The 23,617-nt window shown below is 40.8% G+C and overlaps 1 long non-coding RNA gene across 2 annotated transcripts; it reads right to left on the bottom strand.

The window, feature by feature from the left end:
* Positions 1-4,110: 4,110 nt before the first annotated feature.
* LOC109270990 (uncharacterized) lies at positions 4,111-13,635 on the bottom strand. 2 transcript variants are annotated; one of them, XR_002081779.2, is made up of 5 exons: positions 13,404-13,635; positions 11,859-12,008; positions 5,687-5,706; positions 5,198-5,265; positions 4,111-4,444 (listed from the first exon to the last, which is right to left on the bottom strand). It is a non-coding gene; the product is annotated as an uncharacterized LOC109270990 (long non-coding RNA). The 2 variants fall into 2 exon arrangements; XR_008423477.1 differs by lacking the exon at positions 5,687-5,706.
* Between the last annotated feature and the right edge of the window lie 9,982 nt (positions 13,636-23,617).

A 23,617-nucleotide genomic window follows, 5' to 3' on the forward strand; every position in this document is an offset into this window, starting at 1 on the left:
TTTTTAAGTTTATTTGTTTATTTTGAGAGGGAGAGTACGAGCAGGAGAGGAGCAGAGAGAAAGGGAGAGAGAGACTCTGGAGGCAAGGTAATCAAAAGCAAAAGGGAACTACTGGGACCCCATCAAAATAAAAACTTCTGCACAGTGAAGGAAACAATCAGCAAAACTAAAAGACAACCGATGGAATGGGAGAAGATATTTGCAAGCGACATATCAGATAAAGGGTTAGTATCCAAGATCTATAAAGAACTTATCAAACTCAACACCCAAAAAACAAATAATCCAGTGAAGAAATGGGCAAAAGACATGAATAGACACTTCTCCAAAGAAGACCTCCAGATGGCCAACCGACACGTGAAAAAATGCTCCACATCACTCATTATCAGGGAAATCCAAACCAAAACCACAATGAGATACCACCTCACACCTGTCAGAATGGCTAACATTAACAACTCAGGCAACAACAGATGTTGGTGAGGATGAGGAGAAAGAGGATGTCTTTTGCACTGCTGGTGGGAATGCAAACTGGTGCAGCCACTGTGGAAAACAGTATGGAGGTTCCTCAAAAAATTAAAAATAGAACTACCCTATGACCCAGCAATTGTGCCACTAGGTATTTATCCAAGGGATACAGGTATGCTGTTTCAAAGGGGCATATGCACCCAATGTTTATAGCCGCACTATCAACAATAGCCAAAGTATGAAAAGAGCCCAAATGTCCATTGATGGATGAACAGATAAAGAAGATGTGGTATATATATACAATGGAATATTACTCGGCAGTCAATAAGAATGAAATCTTGCCATTTGAAACTACGTGGATGGAACTAGAGGGTATTTTGCCAAGCGAAATTTGTCAGTCAGAGAAAGGCAAATATCATATGACTTCACCCATATGAGGACTTTAAGACACAGAACAGATGAACATAAGGGAAGGGAAGCAAAAATAATATAAAAACAAGGAGGGGGACAAAACATAAGTGACTCCTAAAATTGGAGAACAGAGGGTTGCTGGAGGGGTTGTGGGAGGGGGATGGACTAAATGGGTAAGGGGCATTAAGGAATCTACTCCTGAAATCATTGTTGCACCATGTGCTAACTAACTTGGATGTAAATTTTAAAAATAATAATAAAATTTTGAAAAACCGCCAAGAATGTTTCCCTCAACAATGTTCTCATATCATAACTGCCATTGATTTACATATCTGACTCTAAATTGTACTAGGTCTTTTCAACCCAACAAAAACAGCAACAATAATAATAAGCTACCATTTATTGAATTCATACTGTGTGCCAGACACTGTGCTGTCTTTTTTGTTATTATTTATAATTTAATTTTTGAATAAACAATAAACTTGAAGTTTCCAAAATTTGGACGTGTGGTGCATTTTTATCAAAAATATGCCTGCCCCCACTGTTCTCACTCAGTTTCCCTCCCCATAAACAACTAATTTTGCATGCTGCCAGAGATTTACTATCCATGTGCAAGCAGATATATGTGTGTGTAACCTGCATCTGAAATCTCTTAGAAACCATTCCACATTAGTTCATAGAGAGCTTCCTTATTCTTTCCATGGCTATATGGAAATATATGTGATGGCTTCCATTACATGGAAGTACCATAGTTTATTTAAACATGTACATACTACTGAACATTTGGGTGATTTTTAATCTTTTGAATAATCTTGTCCAGTTTTCATTTCATATGCGTGCAAGTATATACAGAGGAAAATTCTTAGCGATGTAATTCTTGGGTCAAAGGGTGAGTCCATTTTAAATTTAAGTAGATATTGCAAAATTATCCTCAAAGATATTTTACCAATCCATACTAGCACCAGGAACATAGAAGAGTGTGTATTTCCCCATACCTTTTTGTAGAAGACCAAGAGAGAAATTTGTTTTGTTGAGGTGAGGCCGAGAAAAGGGAGAGAAGTTTCCTGTGAGACCAAGGAAGGTGGCAGGTGTCAAAGGAAAAAAGAATTCATTCTAAGTTGTAAAGAAAAAATCATTCAATGACATCTGTTAAAGCACAGTAAGGAAGACTTCATTCAAGGTGGGGATGGACTATCATGTTAGGTGTAGAGACCACTGAGGTGGGAGTTTGCAGCAGTAAAGAGAGGTTGGTCTCAACTCTGATTTCAGCATGGGCATTGGGAATTTATATCCAAGGAGCAGGTGGAAGTCAGTGGACAGAAAAAGGAAACATCAGGGGTTTGGGGGATTCTGGTTAAACCTGTTACCAAAGTCAAACTTGCCCATGAACCTGTTGTGAAGTAAGCCAGTGGCTGGCACGCAGGTTTTGAAGCAAAGAAAGCTTTATTTTCAAAAGGGCAGCCAACAAGAAGACAGAGGATTGTTCCTAAAGTTACCTTGCCTTGTTCATCCTAGGGGCAGTTTATACATGATTGGTCAGGGTTTATGGGATTCTTGAAAATTTAGTGGGAAGTCTTGAAACCATTTGAAGATATGCATTCTTCTGGACAGTGAGACACCATCTGGCACCTGGGACCTCTGATAGTTTTAAGACAAATGTCACCTTCTGTTTTCCATCAGATTCTTATAATCAATGTGCAAACAAGAGGTAGAATGAAAAGGGCAAAGCTAATAATTAACCATGCACAGAGCTTAAGGAAACCTAATTAAGTAAAGAACAGAACATGAGGCTAGATTAATAATAAAACTATAACACAGCTTATACCTTCAAAACAGGTCTAAGAACGAAGTGTTTGGCCTTAACCCCACCTAACAGGGTACTTGCTGAAGACAGAGCAAGGTGATCACACCTGATCAGGGATGGTGGGGGTGAGGAACCAGATTTGGAGGGTGATCAGACATTAAGGATGGTGGGGGAGGTGGGTTTCTGGTTAAACTGACTTAGCAGGGCTCTTGCTAAAATTGGACAATGCAGAGATGACTATAGAAATCCAAAATTCAGGCCTGGTTGAGGAAAGAGTTAAGGGAAGCCTGAGTGGATTTGGTCAATGGAAGAATCTTTGTAATAGGTTCCATGATGTGTCCCTACCTTGTGATCTTCAAATCTTCAGTAGAATGTATTAAATTCATAAAGTGCCTGGTGGAGATTATCCTGAAAGTTGATGGAAAGTTTCATTTTGTATCCAGCTGTTATGTGAAGCAGAGGCAGCCCTGGGGATCCAGGCATGAAAGCAGGAAGGACATAAGGACACACACAGAAATTGGACGGAGGGTTCTGGGCTTCCAGATACTGTTGTTTATGGAGCCCGGCAGAGCTGAGCTGCTCTCCAGGGACAGGGGGCTGCAGGGGACATTTAGGACACACACACATACAGCTATAGTTCCTTTGTAAATAAACCTGGCACTATCTGGAAAACATATTTGGGAGTGAAGAGACAGAGAGAAATCTGTCCCTCCCACTCACCCTCCCAAGTCCTCTCTAAAAAGATAACCCTGCCTTCTTCCTCGGAAATGCTCAGGCCAATGGCCTGATTGAGAAGCAGAAGAAAAGCAGCATAGCGCAATGTAAAAAGTCAGGGCAAGGAAAACTGTTGATCACTCCCTTTGGGAATCTTTAGGTCAAACATGACTTCATCTCTTTATTCCTAACAGCTGCCTTTGCTGGAGCTGCCATGCCATGCTAGCTGCTTTGCATGAGTTGTCACATATAATCCCCACAGCCAAACTCTATTACAGTGGTTCCCAAACTTTACTGCATGCCAGAATCACCTGGGGAGCTTTACAAACTCATACTTCATGCCAATTAAATCAGAATGTCTGGGGATGAAAATCAGTATTTTTTAAGACCCCTAGATGATTCATTGTGCAGCCAAATATGGGAACCATTGGTCTATTATTATCCTTCTTTATAGAAAAAGAAACTAAGACTCACTGTGGCTAAGGGCCCACAGCTGGTAGAAGATCCAGAGCTAAGCTTTCTAAACCCACACAGTAGCCACCAAGTGGAACTTCTTCAGAGCTTCTACAGGGTAGCATGAGAGATTCTTGGGCTAGACAAGACTTCTGAGTTCATCTTGCCATTTTACCTGTGACATTGTATTAGGGTTCTCCAGAGAAACAGAATCAATAGGATAATTATTTATTTATTTATTTATTTATTTATTTATTATAAAGAATCAGCTCACGTGGTTATGGAGGCTGAAATGTCCCAAAATATTTAGTCAGCAAGCAGGAGGCCTGAGAACCAGGAGGGCAGATGGTGTGAGATACGGTCCAAGTCTGAGTCTGAAGGTAAGAGAAGACACATGTGCCACCTCAGTCAAGTAGAGAGAGAGAATTCTCTCTTATCTGCACTTTTGTTCTATTCATACCTCCAACAGACTGGATGAGACCCACCCACATAGAGGAGGGAAGTCTGTTTTAAGCAGTCTACAAGTCTAACTGTTAATCTGCTCCAGAAACACCTTCACAGACACACCCAGGATGATGTTTAACCAAATATCTGGGGACCCTGTGGCCCAGACAAGTTGAAACATAAAGTTAACCATAGGAAGACACATCTTTATCCAGCCTTGGCTTACACACACTTCTATTGGAGACATTTCTGCCTCTAGGGAAGCCCATTCCATCACTGGAAAACACTATCAGAAATCTTATTCTTATATTCAGTGGAAATTTTCTCCCCACTAATCTCTGCTCATCAGTCCTATTTATTGAATTTTCTTCAAATTCAATTTTCTTCAAATTACACAAATGTTTATTATTTCCAGAATCTCCAGCACCAGAGACATGTGTTCCAGAAAATGATGCCTCACCTTAATCCTACAAAGAGCCATCACTCTTTACAAGGCATGGCCAAATTGGAGTTATTGCTAGTAGGTCCTGACATTCCTAATGAAGATCCTACAGAGTGAACACTTAATTTTTGGCTGTGCAGCATCTATTTGCCCCATTTTAACAGTGCCTTGATTTCCTATATGGAAATGATCTCTCCTCCATTATGGGGAGTCTTGGTGAAAGAGTAAATCTAGGGTCCTACCCTCCACTGAGGGAGGCCAGGCCTTTCCCCCTCTCTCCTGGCATAGCTAGGGGGTAGACATGTGGCTTATGCATGGCTTGGCCAACAGGTCCAGAAGTCCTACCAACAAATTACCTTTCATTTAGTTCATCTATATTTGGTTTATGTTGTTTGCAGACAAGAAAACTAAAGTAAGGACCTAGTTCTGGGGTAGAGGGTAAGACAGTTTGGAAGTAGGATATATACCTGTGAAGTAAGAGGGTTTGAAGGCAGATTGTAACAGTCTCCAGGATATGCCAAGGTCCACACTGGGCCTGAAGAAATAGATAGGAACCATTAGCTTCTAGATGTAAAATCCCATCTCCCAAATATTTACAAATCATATATCTGCCTGAAAGACTGAAATCCAGAATATAGAAAGAATACTTGCTACTTAATAAAACAATACAAATTTTTAAATGGGCAAAAGATTTGAATATAAATTTCACCAGAGAAAGTGTACAATAACTAATAAGCACCTGACAAACTACTCAATATCATTAGTCATTAGAAAAATGCAAATTGGAACTATAGTGAGATAGCACATCACACCCACTAGAATGTCTACAATCAAAAAGACAGAAGGTAACAAGTGTTGGGGAGAATGTGGACAAAATAGAATCCTCATGTAATGTTGGTGCAGCCACTTTGGAAAATAGTTTGGCAGTTTCTTAAAAAGTTAAATATAAAACTTACCATACAGCTCAGAAATTCTCCTTCTAAGTATTCACATAAAAGAAATGAAAACATATGGTTACACAAAGACCTGTATCTAAATGTACTTAGAAGCTTTATTCATAACAACCAAAAAATGAAAGCAATCCGTGTAAATAACTTGTGAAATACTACAACATGGATGAAACTCAAAAACATTAAGTGAAAGAAGCCACAGACAAAAGACCACATACTGTGTTATTCAATTTATATTAAATGCCCAGAAAAAGCAGATCTATAGATAAATAGATTAATGGTTGCCTAGGGTTGAGACAGGGATTGACTGCAAATGAACACAAGAAATATTTTTGGTTTAATGGAAATGTTCTAATAGTAGATTTTACAACTCTAAATGTGCTAAAAATCTTTGAATTGTACACTTAAAATGGGTTACTTTTATGGTATATAAATTATACATCAATAGTTATTTTTTAAATCCCATCTTCCATTTCTGAGAAGGCATTAGAGGAATAGCTGCTTTCTAACCCCTGTATCAGCAGATATTAAATGCAATGTTTCTGGTGTGAAGGACCTGTAAATTCCTAAAACAACAGAACTAAAAATGCTCTTACTGGAAGTATTAGAATTCTCATTGTTTCAAATGACAAAAATACAACTCAAAATGGTGTAGTCAAAAAAAAAAAAAAAAGTACCAATCGTCTCATATAACTGAAAAGTTCAGGGGCATGTTGTTTTCAGGCAGAGCTGCATCCAGGGGCTCAGTACTTTCTCCATCTCATTATCTCTTTTTCTCTGAATTTAGCTTTCCTCCTATATCAGCTTTTGTATTCCTTTCAAGGGATGGCTCTAGAAAGTTCTCCCAATGTAATAATCCCGAAGGAAAAGGAGCTCCCCTTTGCCAATAGTTTCCACAAATATCCAAGGTTGACTTTTACTGACCCAACAAATCACATTTTTATCACTTACTCAATTATCCTAGGAGACATATTCACCCCAACTACATGAACTGAGGGTGAGGAAAATGCAGTTCCCAAAATAAAAGTCAAAGTGTGATTATCAGACGAGGACTGGATGTTTGGCACAGAAAAAAGGAGATGTTCAGTATAAAAATCATCCAGTTAGACCTAAGGCCAATAAAAAGAGAACTGCAAAAGGCAGCAGAGAGGCACAAAGTGTGAGGATCACATGCTTCCCAGTATCCAAGAGACAAAAGCCTGCTTCAGCCTCCAGTGGGCAATGTGGGTCAGCACCATGAAGAGCAGGCTCTCCTACTTAACCTTCTCCCTTCTTGGTGCCCTGGCCTGGGCCACACAGAGCTCGTTGCCAGAACAAAGCTAAATCTCATTCCAGATCCCTTTCTGCTACCTTTTGCAGATTCCTATTCACTCTTCATTTTGTTTCTCAACCATCCTCTGTTGTAAAATGAGTGTCCCCTGATGATTCTCAAAAATAAAGCACTAGGAGGCATGTTGCCAGTTTTCAGGCAAAGTACACTGGACTAGAATTGGTAGTGGCCATGAAATCTGAAAGGAAGTTTGGCCCCAGCCCAGAAGGAGCCCAGAGACCCAGAAAGCAAGAATGGAAGTCAGACATTCACTTCCTTTGGTATTGAAATCAGCCAAGGGACCAACTTTAAGCTCCAACACAGGGAGAGAGGCGTGGGAATGTGGTTCTACTCAGTATTACCACTTCCTCACCACCCACTGACTCAATCCACTAAAATATGACATCCTATCTGGTACTCCACCAAAGAAGTCTCACCAAGATTACCAAAGACCCCCATCTTGCTGAACCAATGAATCTGTGGTTTTCACATTACCTTTCACAGCAGCAGCATTTGACCTTTTGCCCCCTCCCATACACTTAGAGGACCCTCTTCACAGACTCCCATGACACCTTGCTCCCCAGACTTCCTTCTCTCAACTTGATGTCTCATGCTCAGTATGCTGGTAAACCTACTGTTCTCTACTGGACCATTAAATGATGGAATTCCTCAAGACTCAGTCCTAAAATCTTTCTTAAAACACAAATTTAGGGGCGTCTGGGTGGCTCAATTGATTAAGTGTCCGACTCTTGATTTTGGCTTAGGTTGTGATCTCAGTTTGTGGGTTTGAGCCCCATGTTAGGCTCTGTGCTGACAGTGCAGAGCCTACTTGGGATTCTCTCTCTCTCAAAATAAATAAGTAAAATTAAAAAAAACAAATTTATTAAGACATATAAAATCCATGAAACAAAATTTTACATTTTTTAGTATATGATTCAATAGCATTAATTACATTCACATTGTTTTACCATCATCACCACAATCTATTTCCAAAGCCTTTTCATCACTCCAAACAGGAACTCTGTAACCATTAAACACTTCCCCATTTCCTCCTTCCTCCAGCCTCTGGTAACTTCTCTCTTTTCTGTCTCTATGAAATTGCCTATTTCACCTCAGATAAGTGGAATTATACAAAATTTGTCCTTTTGTGTCTGCCTTATTTCACTTAGCATAATGTTTTCAAGGTTCATTCATGTTGTAACATGTATTGGAACATCTTTCCTTTTTATGACTGAAAGATATCCATTGTATATGTATGCCACATTTGGTTTATCCACTCAATCTCTTGATGGATACTTGAGTTGTTTTCACCTTTCAGCTATTGTAAATAGTGCTGCAATGAACTTTGGCATACAAATATCTGTTGGAGTCCCTACTTTCAATTCCTTTGAGCATACAGCTTATCTTTTTTTATTTTTTTAAATTTTTTAACATTTATTTATTTTTGAGAGACAGAGAGATAGAACATGAGTATGGGAGGGACAGAGAGAGAGGGAGACACAGAATCCAAAGCAGGCTGGAGCCTGTTTCTGAGCTGGTTCTGAGCTGTCAGCACAGAGCCCAATGCGGGGCTCCAACCCACGAACCACGAGATCATGAGCTGAGCCAAAGTCAAACCCTTAACCGACTGAGCCACCCAGGTGCCCCAAGCGTATAGTTTATCTAAAAGCAGAATTGTGTCATACACTAAGTTTATGTTTAGCTTTTTGAGGAACTGCCATACTGTTTTCCTCAGGGGCTGTACCATTTTATATACCCACTAGCAATGCACAAGAGTTCCAACTTCTCACCAACACCTATGTTCCATGTTTTTCATTATAGCTATACCAATAGGTATGAAGTAGTATCTCATTGTGGTTTTGACCTGCATTTCCATAATGACTAATGATGTTGAACATCTTCTCGTGTGGTTATTGTCCATTTGTATTTCTTCTTTAGAGAAATGTCTATTGAAGTCCTTTGCCCTTTTTTGAAACTCCGTTGTTCTTTTTTGTTGTTGTTGAATTGTAGGAGTTCTTTATATCTTCTGGATATTTAACCTTTATCAAATATATTGTTACCAAAAATTTTCTCCCATCTTGTAGGTTGTCTTTTTACTTTGATAATGCCTTTTGATACACAAGTTTTAATTTTGATGAATTCCATTTTATCTATTTTTTCTTCTGTTGCTCATGTTCTTGATATCATATATAAGAATCCATTGCCACGTCCAAGGTCATAAAGATCCTAAAACCTTGTTTTCTCTAATTTTTTTCTCTTGCCCCAAGAAATCTCATTCATGCCTCTATGTGTACAAATGGCACCAAAATGTCTATCTCCACCCTAGTCGTCTCCTCTGTTGATTGCTTAGACCTGGGCTCAGTTGCTTACTTATCTCCCTACTTGGCAATCTCAATGGCACCTCAAAATTCAGCATGTCCAAGATCAAACTCATGATCTCCCCACCCAGAAAGTTAATTGTCTTTCAGTGTACAGTACCTCATTAAACAGCACCTACATCCTCCATTCAAGGATATAAGCCAAAGTCGAGGAGTCATTCTTTTCATCCCCCTTTTCCTAAACCCCAGTATCCAATCCACCTCCTAATCTCCACTATCACTGTCACCTTCCTGGTCCAAGCTGCTGCCATTTCTCATCTGGACTATACAAATAGCCTTCTAACTAGTCTCCCTACATCCACTCCACACCCACCCCAAATCTATTCTTCACAATACAACCATATCATCTTTATAATGTGCAAGTGTGATATTATTACCTCTGCCTAAAATTCTTCAAAAAAAATTTTTTTATGATGCTTTTCAGATACAAACCCAAGTCATTTTGTATTTCTCTCCCCTGGTCCTCCTCCACCAACCTGCCCCTCACACATCAGGCCAATGCACAGACTATACTATCCTCTGTGCCTAGAGTACGGTATCAGTCAGAGTTCTGGTGGAAACAAGTTCAAAAGGGGTAAACTGTCTACGTCAGTTCAGGCTGCTATAACAGAGCCAGAGACTGGGTGTCCTAGAGGTAAGATAAATGCATTTCTCACAGTTCTAGAGGCTGGAAAGTCCAAGATCAAGGCACTGGCAGATTCTGTGTCCAGTCAGGCCCTGTCTCCTTGTTCATAGACTGCTGTCTTTTCTCTATTATCTCATTTGGCAAGAAGGATGAGGGATCATTTCTCTGGGGTCTCTTTTACAAAGGCACAAACTGCATTTTTGAGGGCTCTGCCATCATAACCTAATCATCCCAAAGGCTCCTTCTCCAGGTACCATCACATTGAGGATTAGGTTTCAACATATGAATTTTGGTGGGAAACAAACATTCAGTCTATAGCAGTAACTTCATAGAGTTTAATGGTGGGGTTTTTTGAAAAGTTGCAGGCAGGACTAGGGGAAATACCACACAGAGACTAGCAACAGTGAGAATCACAGCCAGGCCTAAAGTAGAAAGAGTAGCTCCTGGGAACCAGTGAGCTTGAGGTTACAGGCAAAGGGCCTCTCAACAAAAGCAAGATGTCCAGAAAGCAGAAGCCAAGTTGAGATTAAGCATGCAAAGATTTTATTAGGGAAAATTTTTATGAGAGAAAATGGGTAGGGAACACAGAAAGGCTGGGAGAGCCATCAGACGTGATATAAATCTGACCCCAAATGAAGAATAGAGGGAAAGACGGATGGGTAGGAGCATCCTAAACTGTGCAGACTAAAGGAGTTTTGTAAACATTATCAGGGAGCCCTCAAGACAAAATCAGCCAGCAGAGAAGTCCTGTATCTCCCAGGAATGCTTTAATACCCCACTCCACAGCCACAGACTGGGAACAGCCCATGCAAAACATGGTCTTGGTGCAATGAGGGAGTGGGTTTCAGAGCATAGAAATTAGAGCCCACAGTTAATTATGCATTCTGCAGAGATCTGTCTTGTGGTTGCCACAGAAGCCACAAGTAGAGGAATGCCATCCCAGGCAGGGAGGGAGCCAGAGAAATAAACACCATGACCTCACTCTGCTTCTTCCCACTCATCTCTTCCTCTGGCCCAAAACTGCTGGAAGCAAGAGCCTGGTGAGGCAATCCCTGGAGGTCATCCACCTGAGCACAGAGCAGGATGGACAAAGATAGAAAGTGGATCCTGAGGGGCAAATACGTTACCTAATCATCTCCTACAAATCTCTCTGACTCCAGGTTATATAACACTTCTTCAGGAATTCTTGCCTGGACCCTTGGGCAGGACAAGTTCCACTGTTGATCCAATCTTTTCCTTAATTGCACTTCCTATAACTATAATTTCATATGTGTCCCTGTATGTGTCATATAATCCGATATATGTCCCTGTTTATTCTCTCACCATAAACTGCAAAGGTGCAGGGGCCACTTCTGATATTTCTCACCATTGTATTCTAAACTTTTCCTACTGTGTCTGGCACAAAGTAGATTCCCAATAAATAGTGTTTGAGTGAAATAATAAACAAATAAGGATTCAGAGCCAAAAGTTCCCCAAAACCTCCAAACATGCTCACCATTTATCCACATGTGGAGAAACTGAGATCTGGAAAAGGAAAGTGGTTGCCCAAGATCACCTAGACCAGTGCTTCTCCCACTACATAGGCAGAAGTACCATGGTTCATTTTTATTTCCAATCTGTTGCAGACTGATACTTTTGTAATACACACAAAAAATGAATTTCTATAAAAATGAAATAACAATGCAAAAACCTACAAAGTACAAACCCATTTCTTTATTATTAGACTTAACAGAAATAAAATTGTTATGTCAAATTTATAATGTTTCTGAAGGTTAACTTAAGTTCTATGCTTATCTCTTCTCGGACCAGTAACATCTGACAGACACTGACAGAAACCGTCAATGTGGGACCCTGGGTAACCCTTACCCTAGGCTGCATCCCTGGGCAGTAGTTGACCTCCCAGGCCTTCCATGTAGGTGCAGGAGGGACCATCAGCAAGCCAGTTCTTCTCAGCCCTGGTCTCCCTGGAACTGAGTTTGAAGGAACCCAGCAGTCCCAGATGCAGTGCTCCAGGAGCTGTGAGGCACAGAAATGGAATTACAGAGCTGCCATCTGTGTACTGCTGCCTGCCTCTTTCATGCAAATTGCAACCCTCTTTCCCAGATGCAAGTGAGCAAAGGGGCCTCTTCTTGGTCCTGCAGAGACTCTTCTCCAGCCTCCCTTGCCATAGAAATACTGATCTGTTCCCGAGAAAGCAGATGCAGATGCAGTGATCCCAAACTGGGGTATGAGAGCCTGAGGTGGCCTGACTATACAGACCAAAGTGCTCCTTTCCAATGGGGAGGCCCAGGTCTAGAGAGGGGAAAGCTGCCCACATTTCATGGGAGAGATAGGAGCCAGTGGACCACTCTTGCTTCTCTCTTCTCAGTGGTCCCTTTAGCATCCCTGCTGCAACTGCCATGTACCTTCACCTCCAGAGGTTCCCATACTTTCTTTCTGGCTCTCTTCCAATCTATTCTCACAATGAAGCCAAAAGCATGGCCCCATCTGCTCAAACCCTTTTAAAGTCTTCTCATTGCTATTAAAATCAGGTACAATTGCCTCACCATAGCCAGCAAAGCTTGCAAACTTAGATTGATCCACTAAACCCACTAACAAAACCCCACTTAGATGTCTCAAATGGACTTCAAGCTCATTATATCATGTTGAACTTGAGCATCTTTATAGGCCTGTCCTCTCCGGAGTTCCTCATCTTACCAAGATCACCACCTTTCACATAGCTACAGAATCCAGAATCAAGGAGTTACTTCTGATACCTCCTTTTCCCTCACCCTCTGTAGCCAAATCAGTGCCAAATGGCTTTTCCTCCTACGTATATTTCAAGCCCATCCACCTCTCTCCATCCCTGCCCCACCAGTCTAGTCTCTGTACTGTCACCTATAGCTAATGACTGTGTTAATCTCCTATTCAGAACCACACATCCACTTGGGCTCTGCTCTATCCTTTTTCCTTGTGGCAGCCAAACTACAGGTCTAGTCATATTCCCTCTGCTCTAAGCCTTTCAGAGTTAGGTCTCACAAGCAGGTTCAGCATCCTCACCATGGCCAGCCAGACCCTGTGCATGCTACTTCCTGCCTCCTCCAGCCTATTTCCACTCACTTTTTTCAGGTGCTCAAACATCACACTCTCCCCTATCTCAGAGCCTCTGTGCATGCTATTCCCTCTGCCTGATGTGCTACTTTCCCTGTCCTCTCCCTTCAGCCCCAGTAAATGCCTGCTCCATCTGTAGGTCTGGACTAGAATAAAACTTTGACAAGGTAAAATTCCTAGCATATGCATTCCTAACAAAGACAGATGGCCTTACTCTTGATTTCACTGCAGATAAGGAGCCACCTGCCCACACACTTCCCTCCCCACCACCTCTCAGACACCCCCCACGCAGAAGCAAAACTCCTCAGTGCAAATACCCACCTCCAGGGGGCTCCTGGCAGGCCATGGCTCTGACCCTTGGCATAGCAGATGAGGGCAGAGCCTACGCCCATGTTATCAGCCTAGGGAGGTGACACAGGGATTGTGCTCCCAGCTGGCACACACTGCAGACCCAAGCTCTGAGAACAGGAGTTTAAAATCCCCACATCTCACTGTTCAGACACTACCTCAGAGATGATATCATCCACCTACCTCATCATGGTCAGATAGTATTTGGAGCCCAGCAGGAAGCACGGGCTCATCCAAGGTCATTTTGTCAATGGCAGAGCCCAAATAGGAAGCAAATCTCTCTGCTCCCACTTCAGTGATCTTCTCATATCAACAAGGAAGCACAACAATGAGAAGATATACCATCAAGAGGCTTCACAAGAAGTGCATACAACAAAGGAGATGAAGCAGAAAAACATGGGACTGGCTCTTGAACTCACTTGAGACAGCCCGCAGACTATGAGAAATAGCTGGATGAGACTTTGTGGTGGATAAAAGGGGGAGGGTGACTACAGAAGGTGCTTCCCCATGCTGGTAGGGACAAGAAATGGTGAAAAACTAATAATTATTACCATTCGTAGGACCTCTCCCAGTCCACAGTTGAGTAAGGCCTAGGAAAACCCAGTTTCCATTTTAATAACAGCAACTTGTATGCAGGACTCTCATAAAAAGAATATGCAGGACTCTGAGACAAAATTGGAAATGTCTTTTAAGATACTTTTGGCTATTTCAGGTTTGGCAAGGAACGCTCAACTACAAATGCCTGAAACAAAAAAGGACATTTATTCACCCATTTTCCGAAAAATCTGGAAGAAGTTCAAGAGTTGGTTCAGTGGCTCAACTAGGTCATTAAGGTCCAGGCTCTCTTCATCTTTTCATCCTGCTGTCCTCACCAAGATGATGATGTTCCCCCTCATGGTTGCAAAGACAGCCAAAATATCTTCAAGGAATCACATCACCACACAGAGAATTTCTCCTCCCTTACACCTCTATTATCTTGGATTGGATTAAGTTCTTTCCTAGGAGCATCCATTCTCCCAAGGAAACTTCCCTTGGGAAGTCATTGCCCAGATCAGGTCACATACCCATGTTGCAAAGGACATCTAGAAAGCAGCCTCTGGATGTTTCCATCTATAATAGTGGAAGTGAGCTCTGGTGAGTAAAAAAGAATGGGGAGTGGGCTCTTTGGATAATCAACTGACAAGTTCTGCACCACTGGACTAAAGCAAGAACAATCTCACTGCTACGTCATGCCTGGATTCAGAAATTTGCTAGAAAGAACTGATTATCCCCTGACAAGGACTTTCCCAAAGATCAGTGAGTTGAAGACAGCCTTGACCTTGTGGGTTGACTCACCCCATGAGCAACCAGACATCTGTTCAAGATTTTCATCCTCCTCTAGCCCTCCTGCTGTTCATGGGGCTGTTTATGTCAAGTTTGTTAAAAGCAGTCTGTCCAAGACTGCGCAAAAGGATGACTAAGCCTCCTTATGTAAAGGACCAACCAATCAGTCATCAGTTTTTCCTTAACACGCACATAGAAAAAAATCCTCACCTTCACCTTAAAGCATAGCATCAAGGAGGCACAATGACCACAGTGAACTGGATGTGATGACATATGAGTTCCAGGTCCACATCCACTAGGGATCAATTCTGTAACTTCAAGCAGATTCCTCCACCTCTCTAAGCCTCCTTTCCTTCACTTAGAAAATGAATTTCATAATCCATTCCCTTATTTTACTGAGATTATACAAATTCATGTATATGTAAAAGCTTTGTGAAGCAAAAAGTATTGATCAGTCATTCAACAAATATTAAGTACCTATTATGTGCCAGGTACAACACAGTGATGAATGTCCTTGTTCTGATGGAGCTCTCATTTTAGGTGGGGAAAACCACAATTAAACAACTGAACCAATAAAGAATGTACATCTGGGAAGATACTTGCAAATTATATGTCCAATAAATGGTTAATATCCAAAATTACAAAGAAATTATACAACTCAACACCCAGAAAACAAGTAATCCATTTAAAAATGGGCAGAAGACATGAAGAGACACTTTTCCAAAGAAGACACCCACATGGCCAACAGACACATGAAAAGATGCTCAACATAATTCATCATTTGCATTCAAAGAAATGCAAATCAAAACTACAATGAGATGTCACCTCACACCTGTCAGAATGGCTAAAATAAAAATAAAAAAAAAACAAGAAACAAGTGTTGGGATGTGGAAAAAAAAAGAACCCTCTTGCACCGTTAGTGGGAATGCAAACTGGTGCAGCCACTGTGGAAAACAGGATGGAGGTTCCTCAAAAAATTTAAAATAGAACTACCCTATGATCCATTAATCACACTAGTGGGTATTTACCCAAAGAATACAAAAACACCAATTCAAAGGGGTATACGCACCCTGATGTTTATAGCAGCATTATCTACACTAGCCAAATTATCAAATGAGCCCAAGCATCCATCAACAGATGAATAAAGAAGATGTGAGATGTATAGATGTATATATAATTTGTATATATAATTTCCCATATATATACATATATATATATATATATATATATATATATATATAATTTCCCATATATATATGGGAAATTATTTAGCCATAAAAAAGAATAAAATCTTGCCATTTGCAACAACATGGATGGAGCTAAAGAGTATAATGTTAAGTGAAATAAATCAGTCAGAGACAGGCAAATACCATATGATTTCACTCATGTGGAATTTAAGAAACAAAACAAACTAGCAAAGGGGAAAAAAAGAGAGAAATCAAGAAAGAGATCCTTAATTATAGAGAACAAACTGCTGGTTACCAGGAGCAGTTTGGAGAAGCGGGTGAGTGAAAGAGATGATGGGGATTAAGGAAGGCACTTGTCATGATGAGCACCAAGTGATGTATGAAATTATTGAATCACTATATTGTATACCTGAAACTAATATAACACTGTATAACTATATTGGAATTAAAAATTTTTAAATACCCTACTAACAATAAAAAAAAAAGAGAAAAGAATGTATATCCAGGTAGTTATAAAGACTATAAAAAATAAGTTCTGTGATGTTAGAAAGTGACTAGGTGACAGAGAAAGAGTTGGGCCTTCAACATTTGACTTAAGACCTAAAAGATTTGAAGAGCCAACCATGAACTGATGGGGCAGGGCAGGACAGTACTCCAGGGAGCAGGACAGCAGTTGTGCAAGTTGAGCAGGAGAGCAGTGAGCACAAGGCATAGAAAGAGGAGGTCAGAGGCAGGCAGGCCCAGGGTCATGCACGTTCTTTAAGGCCTAGCCTTCAAACTTTGGGTCACAATCAGTGGAATCATGAAGGGCTTTTCAGCTTCTTTATAGTTTTCTGTGCTTTCTCTTACTTATAATAAGCATATTTAACTTTTATAGTCATAAAAATAAGTTTAAACACTGGAAACTGATGCCCACAGAAACCTAGAGGAGCTGGGAAGTCATGAAGAAAAAGGAATTGTTCAGGAAAAGCCCTCTGCCTTTCCTCCAGCCTGGCCCGCTTAAGGCTCTGCAGGCACCATCAGCCCCTCCCCACTCCCCTGCCCTTGCTTCTTGCTCATCTCCCTCCCTCTCTCCCTTCCACATCTCCTTCTCTCCCTTCCCTTACTTTTCCTTTCTCTCTTCCCTTCTTTCTTCTGATCTTCCTTCCTTGCTTCCTTCCTTCCTTTCTTCCCTCCCTCCCTTCTTTCCTTTATCCATCAGTAGGATTGTCTTTTCCATCAAATGGAAAGCCGAAAGTCCTTCCTTTACAGATAAGAATTCATGAACCCTACCAACTTTAGCCAGTGGTTAGATGAAGGCATCCAATTCAGTTCCATCTGTGTTTACTAAGTATGGCCCTAATGTGTATCTTCTATCCACCTCCCAAAATAAGAAGTTATCTTTCATATTCCCAGAACCCTCATTTCCCGGTGAGAGAAGGAAAGGAATTGGCTAGAACCAGTGTTCAGGGAACAAGGCAGAGGTTGGACTGACAGCCCCTTTCTTCCTGACTCTAAATCTAATTATGGATCTCAAACTCACAGGCCTAAGTCCCTGGCAAATCTCTTCAGTCAGCAAAGGCCTGCATAAGTGGTGAGGACTGTGGAAATTCTCACTGTTTAGTGAGAATATTTATTAATTCATATCCCTTCTGATAAGAGTCAAAGCAGAAAATGTATGGAAGATGGAAAGAAGTAGATCTTGATAGTGTGTTGGAACCCCTGGATCCATCCCTGCCTAGACCTAAAATCCCCATGGATATTTATGGATATTTCACTTATGCAAATACACAAATTCCTGTTTTGCTTTAGCTGTGTCAGGGTGGGTTTCTGCCTCCTGGAAGTGAGAGGGCCTGGGCTGATACCTACAGATGCAGTGCTCTGTCCTTCACAATACACTTTCACCTCCATTAATATATCTGAGCACTAGAATGCCCCTGTGATAGGGACACTATTACCACCCTCATTTTATGGACAAACTAAACAGCCTGAGGCACAGCCTGGTCCAGTGACTGGTATAACTCCCAACCCAGTGCTCCAAGTCCTTGTACCTCTCTGATAATAACTTCTCTACCAATGCCATGCTAGCCAAGAAGTGACTTACCCCCAAATCCAATTCTTTCACCAAGTTTGTCTAGGGCAGTATGTGAATTGGGTCTATTTTCTAAAACAGATCACCTTGCCCTGATATGTGGTACATTGGATAAATGGGTAATTATGTACCCACATAATGAATAATATTAATGGGGAAAACTAGAGGAATGTTTTTTTAAAGCAGAGACCATTCTCTATTTACTTTTAATATAATGGGTTCCTGGCAACAAATTTGTAGAAATTGGGACAGCTGACACAGTACCACACACAAATGAGAAAGGCTTCCAGAAAAATGACAGATGGAAATGGTAGAATCCTTAGAGCCATATTCATTTGTCACAAGAACAAATAGGACAGTTTCTCAGAGTGTATCATTAATCTCTTGGGATATTAGGGCAAGGTAAAAAGGGTTTTGATATCAAACAACAATGAGACAGCTGCATTCACAACCTCTTTTGAAAGGATTTACTGACAAATCCTGAAGTAAGAAAAATATTTCACATAGTGTTTTCCAAACTTATTTTACCAGGAACATCTATGAATAAAACCATCTGGCTACAAACAACAGAAATAAACAATAGCTAACTTGAGGGGAAAAAAAGGGAATTTATTGGAAGACTATAGGATAGCTTGTAGAATTACAAGGTCTTTGGTTTTTTCTTAATAATTTGTCTCAGCAAGCTTTCCATGTCAGTACACTATGACACATATATTCACCTCATTCTTTCAGATTGCTCCATGGTATTTCATTGTATGGATTAGTATCAGTATCTATTGCTACAAAACAAACCACCCCAAAACCTAGTAGTTTAAAAAGACCAGCTGCACAATTCTTCTGGTTTGATCCAGTTTTATTTCTGATGAGTTTTCTCATGCATCTGTGGTTAGCAGGCAGATCTTTTACAGGCTGGATGGTCTAGGATGGCCTCATCCATATTCTGGAGGGAGGCAGCCAGTGTGCCTGGGTTCTCCACATGGCCTCTCACCCACCAGAAGTCTGGCTCAGGTTCATTCACACAGCAGTGTCAGGGTCCCAAGTGCAGCAAGAGAACAGGCTACAATATACAAGCACCTATCAAGCCTCTGAGTGCGTCATGTGTACAGTCCCATTGGCCAAGAGAAGTTACATTGCTAAACTAGATTCAAAGAATGGAGAAATAGATTCCCTCTTTTGTCAGGGCCATTGGCAACATTTAAGGGCATAGATGTATTATTTATTCACTTCTTTTTTTAATTTTTTTATGTTTATTTATTTTTGAGAGAGAGAGAGAGAGAGAGAGAACACGAGTAGGGGAGGAGCAGAGAAAGAGGGAGGGAGACAAAGCAGGCTCCAGGCTCCAGGCTCCAAGCTGTCAGCACAAAGCCCAACGCAGGGGTCAAACTCACAAACGGTGAGATCATGACTTGAGCCAAAGTCGGATACTTAACTGGCTGAGCCACCAGGCACCCCTATTTATTCATTTCTATATCGATGGACATTTAGGTCTCTTCCAACACTTGATCATTACAAGAAGTGTTGCAACAGACATCTTTTTGCATACATCTTTATACATGTGTGATTATTTTTGATAGACTCTAGAAGTGAAATTCCTGGGTTAAAAAGTACAAGAATTTTTCCCTTTGACACTAATTTATACTGCCACCCATAAGTGAGTGCCCATTTTCATGCATATTTGTCAATCACAGTTATTATCAACCATTTTAAATGATTCCAATCATCATGGGCTATAAAAGCTGTCTTGTTCTCATTTGCATTTAATTTGATTGCTAGTGATGGTGACATCATTTTGTATGTTTATAAGTCATGTGTAGGTCTCCTTTAAATAACTTACTCATATTCTTTGGACATTTGTGTTTCTTTCCTATTGATTTGTAAAAGTGCTCTATATATTCTAGATATTAATTCTTTGAAAAATATTTTTATGACTGTGATTAGCATCTGTCATTTTATAGAAGTTTTGAACTATACAGTTTTGACTAAGGTCAAATTTGTCCATTTGTTTCTTTATAGCTTCTGGATAGGTCTTCCCCATCTCAAGATGATTTTTTTTTAAGTATTTTAAAGTTTTGTTCATTTTTACATTTAGTTTCTTAATTCATCTGGAATATTTTTCTCCCTTGTATAAGATTCAGGATTTCACATTATTTTTCCTAAATTTCAGCCCTTTGTTTAAAACAAATGTGTTGTATGATCCTTTTTCACTAAGAAATGTCATCTTGATCATAAACTACATTCCAGGGGCGCCTGGGTGGCTCAGTCAGTTAAGTGTCCGACTTTGGCTCAGGTCATGATCTCGCGGTCCGTGGGTTCGAGCCCCGCGTTGGGTTCTGTGCTGACAGCTCAGAGCCTGGAGCCTGTTTCAGATTCTGTGTCTCCCTCTCTCTGACCCTCCCCCGTTCATGCTCTGTCTCTCTCTGTCTCAAAAATAAATAAACGTTAAAAAAATTTTAAAAAAAATAATAATAAATAAATAAACTACATTCCATATATACATGCTTCTGAATTCTGCATTTTTGCATTATATTCTTGAACCATCTTTTCTTTTTTCTTAAAGTTTATTTATTTGGGGGGGGGGGAGGGTAGGAGCAGAGAGAGAAAGGGAGAGAGAGAATCCCAAGCAGGCTCCACACTGTCAGCGCAGAGTCTTACAGGGGGCTCAAACCCTCAAACTGTGAAATCATGACCTGAGCCAAAATCAGGTCAGTCGCTTAACTGACTGAGGCACCAAGGTGCCCCATGATTCCTGAACCATCTTAATCACTATAGGGTTATAATATTTTAATATGCACTAGGACAATTTTCTTCTATCTTTTTTTAAAAATGTCTTGGCTATTTTTGTGCATTTTTCTTCCCATGTAAACTTTGCTCAACTAACTTGTTGGGATTTAGTTGGGATTGAAATAAATTTATAGATTAATTGAAGAATATATATTTACACTGTTGGGTCTTAAAAATGAGGAAACATTTGTCTCTACCTTTATTTGGTGGTTTTTCTAAGTCTTTCAATAAAGTTAACATTTTTCTTCACACTATTGCACAATTACTTGTTAGGTTTATTCATAAGTACTTGTGGCTTGTGTTGCCATGGCAAATGGGATTTTTTTTGCAACAAATTTCTAAATGGTTATTGCTAGTGTATAACAGAGCTATTGATTTCCATTCATATAGTTGAATCCATCCACTCTACTGAGCTCATATTACTATTAATAGATTTTTAAATGAATCACTTGGATTTTCTGGGTCTACAAAAAGAATTTTGTGTTTTATCCTGTAATAAAATTTAAATAAGAAACAGTAATAATGCAGGAGAGGGGAGTATAAATTTCAGTTGCCCCTGGGGTAGGGATGGTTTTTGATCTATAAATGGCTTGATAATCTTTTTGAGCAAGAAGTATTGGCAGAAACCTAGAAAGTGGAAAGAGATAGCTAGTCTGATAATCATGAGAAAAGGGAAAATATATTTTGCTCTCAGAAAAGGGAGTATAGAGAGGGGAGCCAGGGAGACAGTGTGATGTTGGGACACTGTGGGAGCAAAGAAGTCCAAAAACATCCTGGTGGAGGTAGCTGACAGACATTTTCAGAACAGGAAGTCCTAATGTTCCATTTGAAGCTGCTAAGATTATATTTATGAGACATAAACTCCTCCTGGGTCTCCTCCCCAAATCTTGAGGGATGGGGCATTGGGGAAATCAAGAAAGGAGGTGAGTTTCATTTTGAGTTGATATGACCCATAAGAGAGATGGCACAGATGTGAGACAACCTCATCAAGAAAAAGGTGAGTTCCGGGGCGCCTGGGTGGCGCAGTCGGTTAAGCGTCCGACTTCAGCCAGGTCACGATCTTGCGGTCCGTGAGTTCGAGCCCCGCGTCGGGCTCTGGGCTGATGGCTCGGAGCCTGGGGCCTGTTTCCGATTCTGTGTCTCCCTCTCTCTCTGCTCCTCCCCCGTTCATGCTGTCTCTCTCTGTCCCAAAAAAAAAAAAAAAAAAAAAAAAGTTGAAAAAAAAAAATTTAAAAAAAAAAAAAAAAAAAAGAAAAAGGTGAGTTCCAAGCCAGATATGAGTGACCCTTGGAACAAAAGCCTTCTGTGGATTTGCAGGAACATTGGGGAAGTTTTAGACTCCTCCAGGTGTGCTAGGATTCAAGACATCTTATCTCTAACTCAAGAGGCCTGGAGACCTCAGCTAACATCTTGGCTATAAGAGCTACCTTTTATGTCATACTTGCTGTGTGCCATGCAATATGTGCCCATTGTCCAATAATCTTTATAACAATGCTACCAGTTACTATTATTGCCATTTGACAGCTGATCAAATGAGACTTAGGGGTTCTAAACTTTGCTTGGGGTCTTCTAACAAGTAAGCGGTAGAGCCATGATTTAAACTCAAGTCTGGTTACTAAAGCCATGATTTCACTCCACTCCCAAGAAGGCACATGTAAGTAGGAACTGGTTTGAAGGCTGAGATGGTGGACAGAGCTGTGCGGGAGCCCAGGGAATGAAGACAGCTCTGCCCCCATGTCAGGTTTCCTCCTCTGCTCTGATTCTACATGCAACAGCCCCACACAGCCTGGCAGGCAAGTAAAGTCAGCTCCTTTCACATCGCAAAGCCCAGATACCAAAATAACAATAGCAATAATAAAAATCATTTTACTTCCACTTCAAAAAAGAGCCAATGATTTCCTTTTCTTTTTTGTGCCAGATTTGGTTTCTTAGTTACACCTCTTCGGGGTGTGATTCATCCTGAGACAAAACTCCGGTCCAGTTGTAAGCCTGTGGAACCAGACAAATTAATTTGTGCTTCCAAATTACCATGGTGGGACAGGCATAGAATTGACTTTCCTATTCCAAAAGGGAGACATCAGAAAGAAAGGGGTGACAGATTCCAAGCAAGACCAGAGCCTAGCAAGGCAAATTCGTTGGATCTTAATGTTTGCTATGGACTGAATGTTCATGTGTCCTCCAACCCCCATGCCAAAGTGTATATGTTAAAACACTAATTCCCAGTGTAATAGCATTTAGAAGTGGGGCATTTGGGAGGGAACTATGGTTATATTAGGTCTTAAAGAATTAATGCCCTTATAAAAGAGGAAGAGACACAATATCTTTCTACTCGAAGATATGAGAAGATGGTCATCTGCAAACCAGGAAGTATGTCCTCACCAGATCTGCCAGCAGCTTGATGTTGTTCTTCCCAGCCTCTGGAACTGTCAGAAATATTTGTTGTTGAAGCCACCCAGTCTATGGTATTCTGTTTCGGCAGGCCAAACTGATGAATCCAAGGCTCAAGAACGATTCTCTGCCTGGATACCCTACCTTCCAGGACCACTGGGGCAGCAGTGTCAACCCTAAGGCTCTTTGCATGAGTCCCAGCCCCTGAGGCACTGTGAAGGTATAGCCTGGCCCTCTGAAACAAATGTAGCACACATACACAACAAACAGGGATTAACTCTTTAGCATGGTCCCCTAGCTACCCAATACCTGAAGGAGAGGGAGAAGTATATGCCTGCTAGACCCCATTCTCCTGTCTTCTTACAGACAGACAACAGTAGTACTACCTGCATCTTCTACATGACCTGCCATCACTTTTCCTATTTAAACTGGCCTAG

Source organism: Panthera pardus, unplaced genomic scaffold, assembly GCF_024362965.1.
Source record: "Panthera pardus isolate Hobbes unplaced genomic scaffold, ASM2436296v1 HiC_scaffold_18, whole genome shotgun sequence".
NCBI classification, from domain to species: Eukaryota; Metazoa; Chordata; class Mammalia; order Carnivora; family Felidae; genus Panthera; species Panthera pardus.